The sequence below is a fragment of the Stenella coeruleoalba genome (genome assembly GCF_951394435.1).
Source record: "Stenella coeruleoalba genome assembly, chromosome: 6".
Taxonomy (NCBI): domain Eukaryota; kingdom Metazoa; phylum Chordata; class Mammalia; order Artiodactyla; family Delphinidae; genus Stenella; species Stenella coeruleoalba.
The window spans coordinates 18,550,124-18,570,049 of NC_137151.1; the positions used below are offsets into that span (position 1 = coordinate 18,550,124).

At 39.0% G+C, this 19,926-nt stretch overlaps 1 protein-coding gene across 12 annotated transcripts in view; it reads right to left on the bottom strand.

Moving 5' to 3' along the window:
- The window catches only part of NCKAP5 (NCK associated protein 5), a 1,134,964-nt gene that overhangs the window by 938,582 nt on the left and 176,456 nt on the right, over positions 1-19,926 (bottom strand). The window contains exon 1 of one of the 12 annotated variants that reach the window (XM_079924725.1): positions 11,111-11,774. The exons of 9 other annotated variants lie outside the window; for them this stretch is intronic. The gene's annotated coding sequence lies outside the window, so the exon portion shown is untranslated. Of the gene's footprint in view, positions 1-6,330; positions 6,357-10,791; positions 11,085-11,110; positions 11,775-19,926 lie in introns of those variants that run through there. 2 more of the 12 variants (XM_079924724.1, XM_079924722.1) reach the window with 2 other exon arrangements.

Genomic DNA, 19,926 nt, shown 5'->3' on the forward strand with positions numbered 1-19,926 from the left:
TTCCACATTTTCGCTATGAACATTCATGAACAATTTTCACATGGATATATGTTTTCATTTCTCTTGGAAATATACCTAAAAGTAGACTTGTTGGGTTAAATGGAAACTCTTAGTTTAGCATTTTGAGAAACTGCCCAACTGTTTTCCAAAGTGGCTGTACCATTGTACATTCTCACCAGCAATGTATCAGAGTTCCAATTTCTCCACACCTCTGCCTACATTTGTTATGGTCCATCGTTTTTATTATAGTCACTCTATTGGTGTGAAGTGCTCTCTCTTTGTAGTTTTGATTTCCATTTCCCTAATAACCAATAATGTTTAGCATCTTTTCATGAGCTTACTGGCCATTTGTGTATCTTGTTTGGAGAAACATCTATTCAGACATTTGCCCAGTTTTTATTGGATGATTTGTCATTTTATTGTTCAGTTGTAAGAGTTTTCTTTATTCTGGTTATACTCCCTTGTCAGATATGCTATTTGCAAATATTTTCCCCCATTTGGGGGGTTATCTTTTTACTTTCATGCTAATGTCCTTTGATCCCCAAATATGTTTAATTTTACTGAAGTTCAAGTTATCTATTTTTTGTTTTGTTGCTAATGCTTTTGGTGTCATTTCTAAGAAACTATTGCCTACTCGAAAGCTGTGAAGATTTACTCCTATTACAGATAGTTTTATAATTTTAGATTTTACCTTCAGGTATATGAGTTATTCTGAGTTAACTTTTGTGTACGATATGAGGTAGAGGTCCAAATTCATTCTTTTCCACGTAGATAGCCAACTGCTCTAGTCTTGTTTATTGAAAAGACTGTTCTTTTTCCCACGGAATTGTCTTGGTACCCTTGTCAAAAATCAATTGACCATAAGTGTGATAGTTTATTTCTATGCTTTCAATTCTATTCGCTTGACATTTATGTCTAGCCTCATGTCAGAACCACATTATCTTGATTAATATAGCTTTGTAGTAGGTTCTGAATTGGGAGTGTGAGTTTTCTAACTTAGTTTTCATTTTCAAGATGGTGTTGGCTATTTTCCATATAACTATACCTTGTATTTCCATAGGAATTTTAGCATCAGCTTATAAATTTCTGCAAAAAGCCAGCTGGGGTTTTGATAGGGATTGCACTGAGTCTGTAGATCAATTTGGGGATCTATTTCCATCCTAACAATGTCTTCTGATCCAGGAAAATAGGATGTCTTTCTATTTATTTAGATCTTCTAAATTTCTTTCAGCAATGCTTTGCAGGTTTTACTGTATAAGTCTTGCAATTTGTTTGCTAAATTTATTCCTAGATGTCATATTCTTTTGGTCGACATTGTACATGAGACTGTCTTCCTAATTACAATTTTGGATTGTTCATTGCACTGTATCCCTTTTAAGCTTCAAGATGAAAAACTAGGTCATACTTCATTCATTCTAACTTTTTGGGGTGTTGTTTTAAATGATGTGGTCATTTTTTATTTTAGTTCTAATATATTTGTATCTTCAACTTTTATTTTTTCATTTTACTAAGTTGTGAAAAGATTCTTAAGAATTGTATAGAAAATGTTTGAAGTTAAGCTGGATGCCTAGACTAGTCAATTACATCACTTAGAATAAATGGCAATAGACTCAATCATTTTCTACTGGCACACATTGAACGCTTATGGAATGCACAGCACTGACACTGTCTTAGTCCCACATTTGCTAAATATACATTTTCCCCCATCTAACAAGCAAACTGCATTTAACTCCCATAACCTCAGAAAAACAGTTGTTAAGAGACTAACACATAAATAAATACCCTCATCATTTGCGGCTTACTGTTTTAAATATTTGTATTCTTCCCATTAAAGAAAGCATTTCCTCTGACTGCCAAAAGAAAAAAAAAATTGTACCATGAAGATGAATTTCAGCTTTACTTTGGACGACTCCATTCAAACCTTTCCAAAGCTGCCACTGTACCACTGCCTTTTAAAATTACGCTTACATTGTTGAATGTATAAAATGTAATTTTACATCTTGGAGGAAAAATAAGATAAATTCTGATTGCTGTGTCTTTTCCTGGCAAATATAACATGCATTCAGTTGGAAAGAGCCACATAAGGTCAGTGGCTTTTGAAAACTTTGAGGATCAGTGGAAGTTAAATACACAACACCCTGGAAAAATACAAACATACATTTTTGTGCACAACTTTAAGGATTTATGGTTACTCTTCAGCCCAGCCATGGATAAATGGACCTCAAAGTAAGAATTTCCCATTAAATAATAGCTGAGAAAGATACATAACTGTTGCAGGTTTATATATTCCCTGTTTATACTGTTTATGTATAAACAAGATAAACACCTCTATGAACCAGAAATTGAGCTCAGAGGAGGAAGAGAGTACCAATGTCCCGGGCCTACTGAGTTCTGGGAGTAGAGGTGCACAAAAATGAGAGAGTTTTACACCTAATATGTATTCGGTATTAAAAGGTTTCCATAAAGTTTGAAGCCAAAAGGCAGCAACCTACCTTCGGGAAAAAAGGGTTCCTCAAACGTCAAAGAAGATTGATACAAACTAATGCTACCCAAGGCTACAGATAACAAAAGATGCTGATCTGCACAGTAGAAGGAAAGGTTGTCCCAAAGATAGGACTTGAACCAAGTCACATGCTAACCCAGCTTTATCAGATGTGCCCAATTTTATATTACAGGAGGGACGCAGGAAGTCACTCATATAAAATCCTGTTCTCAACTGGGTGTCTGGTAAGCTTTCTGGAGGCATCCACAAATCCTCTAGATGGCGAGGAGTATGCAGAGAAAAGGGGGAAAAATCCACATTCAAGATGAAATAGAAAACGTAAAGTATATAAAAACTAATACTAAGTAGAGAACCAAAATTTTAAAATAAGGAGAATTCACTGACAAATAAAAACAATGAAACAAACTAAAATTGACAACAAAAAGAAGACACAAATATGGCCAACAAGTACATGAAAAGGTGCTCAACATCACTAATTACCAGAAAAATGCAAATCAAAACCACAATGAGATATCACCTCATACCTGTTAGAATAGCTATTATCTGCACTTATGGCCAATTCATCTATGACAAAGGAGGCAAGACTATACAATGGATAAAAGACAGTCTCTTAAATAAGCCGTGAAAAGTGGACTGCTACATGTAAAAGAATGAAATTAGAACATTCTCTAACACCGTGTACAAAAATAAACTAAAAATGGATTAAAGACCTAAATGTAAGACAGGATACTATAATCCTAAATGAAAACATAGGCAGGACACTCTGACATAAATCGCGGGAATATTTTTTTTTTGATCCATCTCCTAAAGCAAAGGAAATAAAAGCAAAAGTAAACAAATGGGACCTAATTAAACTTAAAAGCTTTTGAGCAGGAAACCATCAAAATGAAAAGACAACCTACTGGATATTTGCAAATGATATGACTGATAAGGGGTTAATATCCAACATATATAAATAGCTCATACAACTCAACATCAAAAAAAAAACAACCCAATTAAAAAATTAGCAGAAGAACTGAATAGACATTTTTCCAAAGAAAAAATGCAGATGGCCAATAGGCATATGAAAAGACGTTCAACATCGCTAGTTATTAGGGAAATGCAAATTAAAACCACAATGAGCTATCACCTCATACCTGCCAGAATGGCTATCATCAAAAAGAATACATACAACAAATGTTGGTGAGTACGTGGAGAAAAGGGAACCCTCATATACTGTTGGTGGGAATGGTAATTGGTGCAGCCACTGTAGAAAACAGTATGGCAGTTTCTCAAAAAAACTAATAATAGAACTACCACATGACCCAGCAGTTTCACTCCTGGGTCTGTATCTGAAAAAAACAAAAACGCTAATTTGAAAAGATACATGCACCCCAACATTCATAGCAGCATTATTTACAATTGCCAAGATATAGAAGCAACCTAAGTGTCCATCAACAGATGAATGGATCAAGAAGATGTGGTATAGATATACACAAGGGAACACTACTCAGACATAAAAAAACAATGAAATTTTGCCATCTGCAGCAACATGGATGTACTTGGAGGGCATTATGCTAAGTGAAATAAGTCAGAGAAAGAGAAATACTGTATGATATCACTTATATGAGGAATCTAAAACATAAACAAACTAGTGAAAATAACAAAAAAGAAACAGGCTCACAGATCTGGAGAACAAACTAGTTGTTACCAGTAGGAAGAGGGAAGTGGTGGTGGTGGGGGCAATATAGGAGTAGGGAATTCAGAGGTACAAACAGTTAGGTATAAAATAAGCTACAAGTATGCACTGTACAACACAGGAAATAGAGCCAATATTTGATAATAACTATAAATGGAGTATAACCTTTAAAAATTGTGAATTACTATAATATATTGTATACCTGTAACATATATAATATTGTACAGCAACTACACTTCAATAAAAGAAAAAAAATAAAGTAGCTTCCCCTTACCCACCATCCCCCCCAAAAAACAATGGGTATTATCAAAAAGGCAAAAAATAACAAGTGTTGGCAAGTATGTGGAGAAAAGGGAATGCTTGTGCACTGTTGATTGGACATAAATTGGTACAGCCAGTATGGAAAACAATATGGAGATTCCTCAAAAAATTAAAAATAGAACTACCATATGATCTAGCGATCCCGCTTCTAGGTACATATCCAAAGGAAACAAAATCACTGTATCAAAGAGATATCTATACTCCCATGTTCAGTGCAGCATTATTCATAATAGCCAGAATATAGAAATAACCTAAGTAAGGAACTAAAAAAGTTAAACTCATAAAAGCAGAGAATAGAATGGTGGTATCTAGGGACTAAGGGGATGAGGGAAACAGGGACATGTTGATCAAAGGGTACCAAGGTTCAGTTGCAGGATGAATAGGTTCTGGAGATCTAATGTACAGCATGGTGACTATAATTAGTAATACTATATTGTGTACTTGAAATTTGTTAAGAGAGTTGATCTTGAGTGTGTCACCAAACACACACACAAAAACATAACTATATGAGGTAATGTATGTTAATTAGCTTGACTGTGGTACTCATTTTACGATGTATATTGTATATCAAAACATCACATTGTATGCTTTAAAATATGTCATGTTTTACTTGTTAAATACACCTCAATAAAGCTGAAGAAAATATGTAAAAATCAAAATACATAAATGGAATAGTATTCATAAAAGGAATGAGAAATTGTGATACAAGGTCAGGCAAATAAAAAACACAAGTAAGTGGGTATGAAGAAGGATTATAAATCTAGAAAAGAAAACCATGGTCTGAAATAAAATGCCATAACCAAGATAAAGTCTAACAAGACAATCAAAGAGAGAATTAGTGAATTAAAAAATTGTACTAATGAATTCACTTAAAATGAAACACAAAGAAAAAGATGGAGTTAAGAAAATTCGATTGAAAGGTTGTAAAATGCATCTAAGGAATTCCAAAAAAAAAAGAAAAGGAAAAGAAGATAACATAGAAGAAATATTCTAAGAAATAATGGCTAAAAAGTTTCCAAAACTGAAGAATATGTATTTTTATAATTGAAAGTACAGTATAAATAAAAATAAATTCTTTTCAACATGTATAATATTAACACTATACAAACATCAGGCTAATGAGAAATTCCTAATACTTACCAGAGATAATTTCAAAGTGACATACAAATGAAAGTCTGTTAGAATAGACAGACTGCCAACATATTTCTAGTTGGCAAAAATAAATGCCCAAACACAAGAGAATAATGTCTTCAAAGTGTTGAGAGGAAGTAACCGTGAACCTAGAATTCCAAATTGAGCTAAAATACAACCCCAGAATGAGAACAAGATAAAAAACTCTTTAGACTTCCCAAAACGAAAATGCTTACCTTCCCCAGACACTAACTGAAAAAGCACTGAAGGATATTCTGAAGATAAAATGTATGATTTTTTTCTTATAATCTTTTTTTAACTTTGTTATAACTTTTAATTACAAAGAAGATGTAATAATAGAGCAAATTTAACAATCAAGTTACTTTCTTAAAAAGAGAAAAGAGAATTTAACTGGAGAATTATGTAAATGAGGACAAAAGATGAGAGCAACAGCTAATTTGAGAAAATAGGCTAATTTAACAATAGAAATTAATTCAGAGATGATCACAATAAAATTTTTAAATAAGCTTTATGCAATATATGCTAACTGCGTCATGGTCCTTCAAACTATTAATATCCTCATGCATCCTGGAGAAAAATCCTTGCCAAGATTATTTAAAGAAACTTTCCTGACTGTACATCTAATATGTAGACTGGAAGTAGAGAAAGCATCATTAAGTATCTTTATCTTTAATACCTGGCTTAGTACTCAGCAAATAGTAGGTAGCTGATAACTTTCTGTTGAATGAATATCTGCAGAAAACAAGAAAAAGAGCAGTAGCAAAAGACTAGTATCAACTCTGCTTTGTAACTGATGCTGACTGATTAAGAAGCAAAAGAAATTATTTTAAAAAGTTATTGGGTGACTCGCAAAATGGTTGGGAGGGCTGGGAACTGGGCTCAAGGCTAAACTGCCAGAAACAAACCCCCAAATCACACCACAGAACTGGGCTGATGAGGGAGCCACTGCTGTTCCCTCCAAACCCAGCTCTCCCCGCACCCCCTACTAAAAGCTCAATGTTCCTGCCATCACTCATTTAATAAAATGGAAAACTTTGCACAGGAATGGTTGGTATGTGTTACTCACTTCAGGAATGATTTCTCTCACATAGTATACCTGGTTGGCAGAGCTCAAGTCATAGGCCGGCATCCTAGCTGCAAAGGAGGCTGGAAATTTGAATCCTGGATTCAGTGTCCAGGAGGAGATGGTCATAATGTGGGAATGTCCCCAAACATAAAAAAGCTGTTTGTGAGACAACAAGCAGTCACAGACATAACAGATGTCTACGACAATATACTTACAAAAATGGGAAAACATGCTATAAAATTCTCCACCTACAGCTATGGAGCAAGTATTGTTTAATGCCATTAAGCATTCTTCCATAGTACCATTTTTGAGTACTGACAGCATCCCATCCATTGGACGTACTGTCACGTATTTTAGCCAACCCTTTTTATTAAACATATTGGTGGTTCCCAAATTTTTGTTACAGTTGCTTAACTTTGTGAAAAACCATGATCTTCTGCTTCAGGTGAAGTGATGACTTTAGAGATATTGTTAAATGTCTTCCACCACTTCCCTTTCATTCCACACCATCTAGTTTTACCACTTGCTTACTACTGTCTCCAACTAACAAGCTTCAGAACATGCTGCCATGCTTGGAAGCTCTAACTCCTGTTCACAGGTCTCATTTCCTTCCTGTTCACTACCATAACCAGGGGTGAAGCCAACCATGGATTTCCTGGACATCTTTTATGATGTGATTTTCATCCTGTCACCATTTCAACAGTCCACTTGGACAGCCATGTGTTATGTTCTTATCTTCTGAAAGTGCTTGACCTCTGGAAACTGTAACTCCCAGTTATTCCCTTTAGGACAAAACCTCGAGGTTGTCTAGTTCTGGGTGCAGTATTGGCATAAATAAAATCAGGGGTTTTGAAGCTATTCAGATCTGGTGTTACAATATTGTATATGTAAGTTAGTTTCTTTGAGTCTCAACTTTGCTTATTTATAAAATGGAAATCACAACACTACTACACCACAGCTATGTAGGATCACAATGCTACTTACATCATAAGGTTACATTAGGGATTCAGTGAGATAACTCATACGATGTACTTAGCAGAGCACCAAGCACACAGTAAAGTATTCAAGAAATGTCAGCTATTACAACAAGGTCCTACTGTATAGCACAGGGAACTGTACTCAATATCTTGTAATAACCTATAATGGGAAAGAATATATATATATATATATATATATATATATATATATATATACACACACACACATATAAAACTGAATCACTTTGTTGTACACCTGAAACTAACACAACGTTGTAAATCAACTATACATCAATTAAAAGATATGTCAGCTATTAGCCAGATAAAATTGCCTTTTTTGTAGGTCCCTGGAAGTTTCATATCTAATATTATTATTTCAACCCATTATTATCACTGTTAACTTCCAGAAATGAACTTTCATCAGCACTGAAACCTCTAGTCCTTTGACCATCATCATTCTCCAGGCCATCAGCCCTCTCCCATCTTCATTTCCTCTGTATCCATCCTAGACCCCAGGATCTGCTTCATATGCTCCTTCATGAAGACAGATTTCTTATCTCCCTGAAAGCAATCAATATTTGTTTTTCCCTTTGCATGCTCACAGCTTGTTCTCCTCTCGAGTTCTTCACTCAGGCTTCTATTGGAGTGGAGACTCATAAATAAATGACAGGTGTTTACATGTCTGTCCTTCCCATGATTATCTACCCTCTAGGACCAGAGCCACGGCTCACTTATCTAGCTATCCCCAGTCCCAGGGCTGAATGTCTGGGACAAGCTCAAGTTGTTTGAAATGAAATTAAACTCCTGAAGCAATGGATTTCTTTGCAAATAACTTATGCTGCTTCACGTGTACTGAGAAATAGCTGGTGATCTGTATCTTAACAGCTTTGATTTGTATCTCAAATTCAACATTACCATGTCTGGAAACTGTAACTCAACCAGAGAACAGCTGAGATTCTGTTCCTCTTTTATATTACCTTTGGTTACCTCAGATTACTTATTTGGGAAAAAATAACTCCCTTTCTCATAATCCTATGAAATATTCTTTCAGAATATCCCCTTCTTATTAAAATGTATGTAAACAAATATACAGGTATATATACATACACACACAGGTAGATCGTCCTCAAAAGTAAAACATGAATACATTCTCAAAGTAAAAATTTAAAATTATATAGAGACCGATATGGAAAACAGCAGAAGTTTCTTCTTCACGCACTCTTAATTATATCCTCTCAATTAGGGGGGAAAAACAATGATTTGTTCTCTTTATAAAACATTTCAGTCCATTTACATACTTATATGTACATGTTTATAGATAAGATTTTTGAAACAGAAATGGTACCCTACTCTACATATTTTTGACAACTTGTTTTCATTTAATATTATGTCTAAGAGGTAATACAATGTGAGGGTACAAATAGCTCTCCTTTGTTCTTTTAAGGGTACATGGGCTCCGTAGTGTGAATGGAGCGTTGTTTCACCCTTCCTCTACTGATGGAGATTTAGACTGAGAATAACGATCACTATTACAAGTGGTGCTACAACGTTCACCCTTGCACACACCACTTCGCACACATATATGAAATATTTTCTAGGATAAATAGCTAAAGGTCCCCTCTACTTTTGAATACACCCAAATTTCTATTAATCTAAAGCACTAACTCCTTCCTGTTGTGTCCCAATGATTGCTCACAATTTTTGATTCAGAAAGGCAGAGAATGATGCCTTACGTTTCCCAGAAATGTAACTATCAGCCTCAAAATCAAATTCACATCTCCCTTAAAGTGTCCCCTGCCTGTACAATAATTCACTTTCAAGTCATTCTTTGTCATTAACCCAGAACTCCTGCGTCCTCATTCTTCAGTGCTCTGCTAACCATGACCTCCCCATAAGCATAATTCTCGGTAACTCTGGAAGTCTGATTAAGGAAGGCAGAACTCCTTTGGAACCCTGGGCAACAAGGGCTTATGCAAAGTCCTGATCAGGTTTTGGGAAGGACACTTCCCCCTCCCCATCCCCCCCAAAAAAAGAATAGCGAGACATGGAACCAAATATAAAGGCAGCTGGTGTGCAGAATTTGAGGCTAAACTCAGTTTTTCTTCATTCAGTTTTCTTCATTATCTGTTACAGAATATTAAACTTTTTGCTTAAGCTATTCTTGGCAAAACTTTGCTTGCTCTTGTTTGAAGTCGGTGTGCCAGGAGATACAGAAATAGCCGAGCTGGGCTGCCGAATTCGCAAGGTGGTTCCCAGAGTGGGACACTGCACCCAGAGCTGCTTTATCAAGGAAAGAGACCGACACACTTAGCTCTCCACTTCCCTCTGCCTGCGATCAGCACAGATTTAATTAGCTGGAGGCAAGGCAGAGAGTGAAGGTGGTGAAGGAAACTGTAAAGCAGATATAGTCTCTAGAAATATGTGTTTCTGTTTCAGTTGATCAGCATCATGGAACAGTGTATGATGGGTTGCATGGCTGCCTGCAGGTCTTCTGCTCCACAAGGGCAGGCTTCAAGTCCAATCAGCTTCAGTCACTACCACACTGAACACCTCTACACATGACCTGCTCACCCTGAGAACCTGCACTGTGTAATGCTTCCATGAGCTCTCATTAAGTAAGCATCTAAGAAACAAAACTGAAACATTTTGAGTCATATGTGAGAATTCTGTATCCTTACAAGAACATAGGGTGATAGGGGTAGGAAGTGAGAGGCAGAATTCAATGGTCCAAACATTTATCTTTGAAAAGATTTATAATGGCTTAAGCATAACCCCAACGATATTGGAGAAAATTGCACAGAAACATCTCCATCAAGAAGAAAGTACTTTTGATTTTAGTAGAAAAGAAGATGAATGCCACTAGTTAAAACGTCCTGGAGTTATTTAAATTTTTGATATAGTTTCTTCTAAGTTCAATGAGCTTAATTTGGAAATTAAGCTAATGAAATATGGAATGGATGAAACGTATGAAATAACATTCTGTTTTTGTCTAATGCAAATGGCAAAAACAGAAACCCCGAAACTCAAATGCATGTGCTCATATGCATATATGCACACGCGTACACACACACACAGCACATTTTACCACGCTCACCTGGCCAGTTCAGATGTTCTGATGCAAATACATTCAAGAGAAAGCCAATGGCAAAAAAAAAAAAGAAAAAGAAAGTTGCCCACTGAGGAGAATCTAAGTGAAAAGAGATTTGCAGAAAGGACAAGTAGAGAGACACAGGGGACTCATCACTGCCAAGAGATTATACATTTTCAAAACAGTAGAAGAGGCTTCAAAGGAGTGCTCAGAGGGGTACAATTTATCAGTTTTTCCACAATGACTATCTCTGTAGAACTTCCCTCCAGCACTCCTCAGCTCTGTATGATAAACCTACCTCCCCACGTAATTATGTTCCACTCACCAAGTACAGCTTGTACGATACCATTTCCAGTGATATCACAGATGTGTGCTTTGGCATAAGGGCATGGTTGCCGTCTTGAATGTAGCACATTCAATGGGGCTTTAGAAGGGGAAAGGGCAGTGTCCGATGATTAATCCCACCCCCTTCCCACTCACACTTCCAGCCCTGTGTCTAAAATGTGCCTGTTCACAGAACCAGGAAGCTCAAAAAATAATACACCTCAGTGTAAAGCCATTTCAGGCAGATGAAACCCCCTGAAAGAGACAAAGAGTCCTCCTATTAATTCTGAAGCCTTATCTGTGCATTATGCCAGCCTCGAATGCTTGAGTCCAGGAAAAAGAGAAATTCTTTGTTCAGTGCTTCAAAAGATAGGAGAAGGGGGTGAGGAAGGAGACAAGGTCGGGGCAGAAAAGAGAGGAAGGAATGTTCTTTGTACAAAGCAAGAACCTTTTCTTATCGGTCCAACCATCAGTCTTTAGTTTTCTGAACACTGTTCCTATACGGTCAAATTGTGCCAGGTACGATGTGGGCCAGAATCCGTGGTTTAGAAAGTTTTCCTGTTGCCAGGGAAACGAGATTCACATACATTAAAGTATTAGGGAAGAGGACACTGGTGTTCTGTTTCTTTCTTTATTCCCAATCTCATTCCCCCGCAAGGATTTGTGATTACTTACAAAAATATACACAAAATGAAAATGATAAAACAAATAATTGAGGAAGGAAAGCCAAAGGGAAGATACAAGTAGAAAAATAATAAAACCAAGGTTAAGATTAAAGAAATATATAACATACTGTCCAGGCTAGAGGGGATCTATATATGTGGCTTAAAGTTTTGAGAGCCTCAAGCACAGGCAGTAAGTCACACAAGATACTATATACAGAGCCGACGTTGACAGGGCAACCATTGCCAAACCTCACTGCCCAATGATAACACCTGGGAAGATTTTCGAAAATTCAGTAATGAACCAGAATCCCTAGGGAAGGCAAAGAGGGAGAGAATGCTGGGAATCTGCATTTTTAAAACCTCCCTGAAGTAATTATGATGCTATCAGCCCTCAGACTGGGAACCCCAGCTGTAGGGATTTAGAAACAGAAAAGAAAAAAAAAATTCCTCAGGACTTCCCTGGTGGTCCAGTGGTTAAGACCCCACACTCCCAATGCATAGTGTCTGGGCTCGATCCCTGGTCAGGGAACTAGATCCCCCACGCACGCCACAACTAAGAGTTCACATGCCACAACTAAGGAGCTGGCAAGCCGCAACTAAGCCACAGCGAAGGAGCCCGTGAGCTGCAGCTAACACCCAGCACAGCCAAATAAATAAATATTGAAAAGAAAAAGAAAAAAAATCCTCCAAAAATCAGATTGCAAGAATTATGGAGGATGTAGAACTCAAGCTCAGCCTATAAGTTTGAATGGAGTTTAAAGAAGTGGAGATTCTAAGAAGACCTTCCAAGTAGAGGTAAAGGCATGAGCCAAATCACAGAGGTAGGAGGGAGCCTGACGCCATGGAGGGGACGGCACCATCCCTATCACCCTGGAGTAAGTGTGAGGGGGCCCTAGGACACTATTTAATTTATTCCTTAATCCATTCAATTTAAATCAAGTCACAAAGGAATTAAAGAGGCTACATACACAACAAATAAAAAAACTTAGAGTGAAAATATGTACATTAATTATTGCTGTGTAACAAACTGAGTGGCTTAAAAATAATACACATTTATTATCTCACAGCTTCCATGGCTCAGGAATCTGAGAACAGCTTATCTGGGGCCTCTGGTCTGGTCTCACGAGGTAAGCAGGTTTGAGGTCTCGCCTGAGGTCTCACCTGAGGCTTGGAGTCTCCTGAGTTCGTGTGGCTGTGAGCAGAATTCATTTCCTTGCATCTCTACAACTCATGGTGACTTGCTTTTTCGAGGTCAGCAGGAGAATCTCTGAGGCTTCAAATCTCTGGTCTCTAGACTTTAAGGGACGTGTCTGATTAGGTCAGGCCCATCCAAGAAAATCTCCTTTTTTATTAACTCAAAGTAAACTGATTAGTCTCCCCACCTTTACCATACAATGTAACCTAATCATAATCTCAGGCTCTGCCCACACTCCAGCGAGAGGGAATTATCATCTCTACAACTCATGGTGACTTGCTTTTTCGAGGTCAGCAGGAGAATCTCTGAGGCTTCAAATCTCTGGTCTCTAGACTTTAAGGGACTTGTCTGATTAGGTCAGGCCCATCCAAGAAAATCTCCTTTTTTATTAACTCAAAGTAAACTGATTAGGGACTTTAATTACGTTTGAAAAAGTCTCCCCACCTTTACCATACAACGTAACCTAATCATAATCTCAGGCTCTGCCCACACTCCAGCGAGAGGGAATTATACACCACGTGCATGTATAAGAAAGGGCTGATCTCTCGGGGTCCATCTTAGGATTCTGTCTACCACAAAGTACAAAGATGAGAGAATGGAAAACTGCAAATATGCAGGATATGAGCCAACAGAGCACTTGTATTTAAACACGTAATTCTGGTTCTGAGCTTCCTGGCAGTTGAAGTGAAAAGGAGACACGATCAGACTTCTTAGTACTCTCTGATCAGGTCCTAGTACCAACTTATAGAAGATATTTCTCATATCTGTACATAGGAATCATGAAACGACAAGCATCAAAGTAAGGTGAAAGACATAAGATAGAGTTAGATGGAATCTGATCCAAAATAACTCTGTCAAGTAGGGGATGTATTTGCCCCTCCCCAACAACTTGCCCCCATTCCGTGGGGAATTGGTAGTGATGGGAACAGGGTTCAATGAGGTGTTTGCTCAATACCAGCTAACACGGGTTGGTGATTGGGGAACCCATAACAGAGATTAACCATAGAAAGGCACCATGAGTTTTCCAGGGGAAGTGAGGATATTGAAGTACAAACAAACAGAAGTTAGAAATCAGAGGGATCCAATGTGTGGAAGAGACTGGAGCAGAAGTTTGAGCCCTACATAGTCTCCAATGAGTCTTGCAGAAATGTGGCTTTGTCTTGTGCCCTGGGGTCTGTGACCTCGCCACAGACCCTGTGGGACAGCTTTCCTCCAGGGCATCTTTCAGGTATCCTTTGATCTCAGACTGAGCTGATCAAATGCCTCTGCTTTGCTTTATATTTCTCATGATTGGTTCTATGCAATCAGCAGAGTGAACTGCGTCAACCTGTGTTCCATTCACACTCTAAAATACACGTCTAGCTGCATGAAAGCTACTCTTCTTCCTTCTATCTACTAATATATGATCTCTTTTTATGACCCCCTCAATTCTACCACTTCGTGCTCAGGTCCATGTACCTGTCTCCCTTCCTTGAATGGCCTCTGCCCTCATTCACAGTCAGCATTGACTGTGTAATCACTCCTGTTTACTCACATCTGGTCTCCTACCATCTGACCACCTGGTCCATGGCAATGGCTGCTTTTAACTTCTTGCATCTTTGTTTCCATAGAGCTTATTAATTTAGATCTACAAAGTCCATAGATGGAAGAGGCCTTGGAATCCTTCAGCTCACCTTCCTTCTCAATAAAGACCATCCCATCACTGTCTGAGCACCTCAGGAGGCAAGGAACTATTTCGTATGGCCCCAGTTTCAGTCTGTGAATTTCCAGATGGTCAAAAGTTCTGCCTAACATTAGGCAACAACTGTTTCTCTTTAACTTCTACCCTAAGTAGCAGTGGAAGTGAAGTAGTATTCTCTTGAGTAAATTCAAACACCACCTTTACCCTCACATATTGTTAGTGGAAATAAAAATTTGGGCAACCACCTTGGAAAAGTATTCAGCAGTATCTAGTAGATTCCCTGTGATGCAGCAATCTCACACACATACACACTCAGATGTGTGTGTGTTTGTTCACCAAGGGATATGTGTGCACTAGAATATTCATAGCAGCACTATTTGTCATGGTCCCAAACTGAAAGCTATCCAAATACACCACCAACAGTAGAGAGACTATATTATGATACAGCCACACAATGGAATACTATACAGCAATGAGCATGAAAACTCTACCAGTAACCACAGCAATATGGATGAATCACACAAATACAATTTGAATGAAAGAAAATTATACATACTGGTGATTCCATTTATGTAAAGTACAAAAAACAGGCAAAATTAATCTATGCTACTGCAAGTTCTCATGATGATTCCCTGAGAGGTGTGACTAAAAGGGAACTTAAGGAGGGCGCTGGTGATATTCCTTGGTCTGAAAGCTGGTAGTACAGGTGTATTCACTTTGTAAAAATGTGTCAAGCTGTATACTTATGTGCACTTATCTGCATGTATATTATACCTCAAAAAAAGTTTTAAATTCCTCTTTCTCCTCCAAATCACCTGAATAAATCAAATTTCTTTAGCCATTTCTTATAGATATGGGTTGTAGAAGGGTCAAGATCCCAGTCAATTTATAAAACCGTTTAGTCCGGCAAAGCTCTGATCATTCATTTGGAATTCAATCATATTGATTGGTTTATAGTAGTCTTTGAATGTCCCCTGTGAGATTAACTCCTTTTCTCCAATATGTTGTGAACCCCATAAACACAAGTGTATTTCCCTTTTGATTTTCTAGTAGCACATATATTCAGAATCCATCGTGTGCTCAGAAAATACACTTTTCCCTCCTCTTCCTTAGCAAGTACAGATAAAACAGATCAAATTTACATGGAGTCTATTTGATTAAACAATCTAAGTATTTTCTTCCTTTTTGCCCCCAATGAAAGGCTTAATCCTACTTCATCCAGTGAAGCCAATGATCTTTCTCTTCCCTCAAGTTGATCTAAGAATTGACCTTTGCCCTGATTTATGAGCCCTTTTCAGATGTTTCCATATGGTGAGGTGGAGACAATCATTAGGCAGACCCCTCTAAAATACTGATTCAGTATTTACTTCCATTCCTCTTGTCTTCATCAACCGTAAACTGACTTCATGTCTGAACCCCTTCATTATAGTTTTTTCCTCTCAGGGAAAAAACATACTACTTTGGACACTGAGAAAGAAGCATTCTTATTCATGTAAAGTTAGTGGCATCCTCCCTCCTGATGGGCTAAGTAGAAGGTGAGATAAATGAGCCCTAGAACACAGGCCACATCTCTGATGCAAAGAAAGAATCCTGGGTTCTCAATAATGGAATGAAAATAATGCCTTTGATGTAGATAAGGCTTCTGGCTGATAACTTTTATCTTCCCAGAGCAAATACTGCCAAGGAAATCTGCAGACATTCACATCATGAATGTTGGTTTTTCTCTCTGCTTGCAAACTCATTTGCACGCTTGGCACCTGGCATGCTTGGTTGCCGCACGAGGTTTGCAGAATTTTCTTTTCCCACTTTGCACAATTTTTTCCAAGGGAATATTTATGGGCATCAGTCACTTCCCTGGACAAATGGTAAAGAGAGAGGCCAGTCTCCTAACCACGTTCATATTCCCATCACCCGTCTGCCTGTATAACCAATGGTTCAGTCTATAGAAGCACAGCTTGTCCCAGCCCAGGTGTGATAGGTAGATAAGTAGGTAGGTAGATAGATAGATAGGGAGATGGATGAGAGAGAGAGAGAGAGAGAGAGAGAGAGAGAGAGAGAGAGAGATGGATAACAGAGAGAGGGGAAAGAGAGAGAGAGATGATAGGTGATAGATAGACAGATAAAAGAGATAGAATGAAATTATGAATCTGCAAAGATTCTTACCAAGCCCATTGAGGAGCTATCTGTAGAAAACTGCAGACACATGTCAGTTTGTAAAGACCATACAAAACAGAGAAGGAAAATCTAAGAAAGCTACTCATGCAGAAACTATTTAATCAAAGAGTAAAGACAATTACAACATCTGTTAATCTTCTGTGGAGGTTATAATTAAATGCTTTGGAGAAACACCCTTTCAAGGGTGATCCTTCAACATCTGTTGTGAAGACACACGGCACTGTGCAGGGACGGGTCACTTCAGCGCTTTGGGAAAACAGGACTTCTGGAGATCTCAGACGCTGCAAGGGTCCTCGTGCTCACAGCCCAGACCTGCACCCACTGTCCTGGGGGAGGGGCTTTTCTCCTTAGTGCTGTGCATGACAGCACTAAGTCTGTGTTGTGAGTCAGACCGAAGTCAGTGTGTGCTAAGGAAAAACAGGATCACGGGGCCAGCAACGGCCTTGTGACTATCTGATCCCCACTTTTCACTCTGCAGATGGGACCACTTGATCCCATGTCATATAGCTGGCTCGTGGAAGAATTTTACAAGCAGGGCTGTTCAGCTCTCCATCCGGATTTCACTCCACTCCACCATTCTGCTTGCTCTTTTGGTCTCTCCCTTACTTTGGCTTGAAATCTGGATGTGTCCTTTGTTTAATGGGATCAGCATTAGAATGGGGCCCTAGGGTATCTGAAGTTTATGGAGAGGTAGAGAACTGAAATGATTCCCTTCTCCAGTGCCTGGTCCATCGTCAGTGAGAAGCACTGACCACCACCACTTCTCCACTAGGCTTTCTGAGGAGTAGGAAGCAGAGTAGAGGTAAATTAAGATAAAGGAGGAAAAGAACCAAAAAAAGAGGATGAGCAAAGAGAGGGACAGATGAGAAGAGAGACGACTGAGAGAGACAAGGACAGAAATAAGGTGGGGTAAAGAGAGAGAGAGATGGAGAAGGGGAAGGGGGTGGGAGGAGCTAGGGAAGGTGGTCCAGGGGTGCAGGAAAAAGGCATCAAATCAAGACCCCACCAAAAGGAGCTGAACACACTTTATACCCACCCAACTTCATAACCTGGTTCCATTGTACTTCAAATAAGCAGTTCTATGCATGCAAAAGACCACGGGATTTGGCAGTTTTGCCAAACAAAATGCAGAGATGATAAAGCCGGGGGGATCACATAAACAGACACAAGGTATTGAGGAATGAAAAATATGTCCCTAAGGGGAGAACATAATAAATGTATTCACGGTCCAGGAGGGGTAGGGGTGGGCAGCCTCCTTGCTATCTGTCTTGGGCTACAAATACTTGTACATGCCAAAATGCCGAGTAAGTGGGGTTCTTGACATTTGACATCGGGATTAAACCACAAGTCCCTATGACCAGACACATGGGGCTGACATTAGCCCTCTCATTTCCCTTCAGCAATCACCTGCGTACAAGGACCCATAATGTCTTCAACGATGCGGAGCCAATAGTGACAGTAACAGTCACCACGTACTGCAAGTCTAATTTTGTGCAGGCACTCTTCGTACTTTATCTCATTTAATCCTCACAATGATAAGGAGGTAATATAATCTAACTATCTGGGTCAAAGTCTTACTATGCAATTTGGAACAAATTAACCTCTCAGTACCTTGGTTTTGTCATCTATGAAATAGAATTGATAGGAATATTTATCTCAGAGGGCTATTTTGAGGATTAAATGAGACAATATAAATGGAAAGCATGACAGGGCCAGACACATTGCAAGCACTTAATATATATCAGGTGAAATCATTGTTGATATTACTACATTTTATGGATGAGGAAACCAAGCTCAAGGAAATTAAATAACTCTCCCAAAGTTGATGGAGATCGGAACAGAGGCTGGAACCCAGATCTATCTAAGGGGTAAATGTCACATGTGCACGAGCTGTGGCTATTTGCTTTCTGTTACTCTATCTGTATTAACTGACTCCAAAAATCCTGGTCTTGGCTTCCCTGGTGGCGCAGTGGTTGAGAGTCCGTCTGCCGATGCAGGGGACACGGGTTCGTGCCCCGGTCTGGGAAGATCCCACACGCCGCGGAGCGGCTGGGCCTGTGAGCCGTGGCCGTTGAGCCTGAGCGTCCAGAGCCTGTGCTCCGCAACGGGAGAGGCCACAGCAGTGAGAGGCCCACATACCGCAAAAAAAAAAAAAAATCCTGGTCTTTCTGGTGTATAATGCAGTCTCTCAGGGAAAGGGTATCCAGAAAATTACCAGCTCAAGCTGGGAAACATAAAGGGGCACATTACTCAATGCAAGACATCTTCCTCTTCCCATTCCCTTGCCCTCATCAACGAGGGAAGAAAATAAATCCTGTCCATCCTCTTCTTCATTTACTCTCACACCCTCACACCTATAGAGCCCCCACTGACAAATGCCATGAGTATTGATACCTACACGACTGGAACTAAACAGGCACCCCCTCAATCATTAAAAGTTCGGTAAAACGAAATGTCTTGCCTTTGTTCCCTGTGTCCACAGGAATGTCGAATGCCATGAGATTTGAATGTCATCAGTTGAGTTGTAAAAAGGAATGTTTTCAGAAGTGTAAGAATGGAGAGGAGAAAGCACTAAAGTCTGAACATTTGCTTATATCTGTCCATTCACCAAATATTTGTTGTTCACCTACCATTGACCAGCCACTGTTCTAGGTGCTCAGGCTACAATATTAAACAAGATAGACACAGATACTGCCCCTATGCAACTAAAGCCTAGACAGGGAGACGTTCTGAATCCAATAATTGACCATATATTTAATTACACTAGTGATACGTGCTATGCAAAGCAAGTACCTGAAGCTATCCGAGTCTATAACAAGTAAGGAAAGCTCTCCTGAGGAAGGAACATTCGGGCTGAGCAGGAATTGTCCCAGTGAGGTCGCAGGGGGAGGGGGAGCCTTCCTAAGGAGAGATTTTGGTGAGTAGGAGAAGCTGAAAACAGGTCAGTGAGTAGGAAGAGAAGAGCTCTGTGCTAACCCACCAAATGACTCTAGAAAAGTCAGCTCAAGTCCCCACAACTCTTTCCTTCACGGCAACATAGCATGACGGAGCACTTAATAATGCTCTCCAGCTCTCACGATTCCTCTAGATTCTCATTTCCT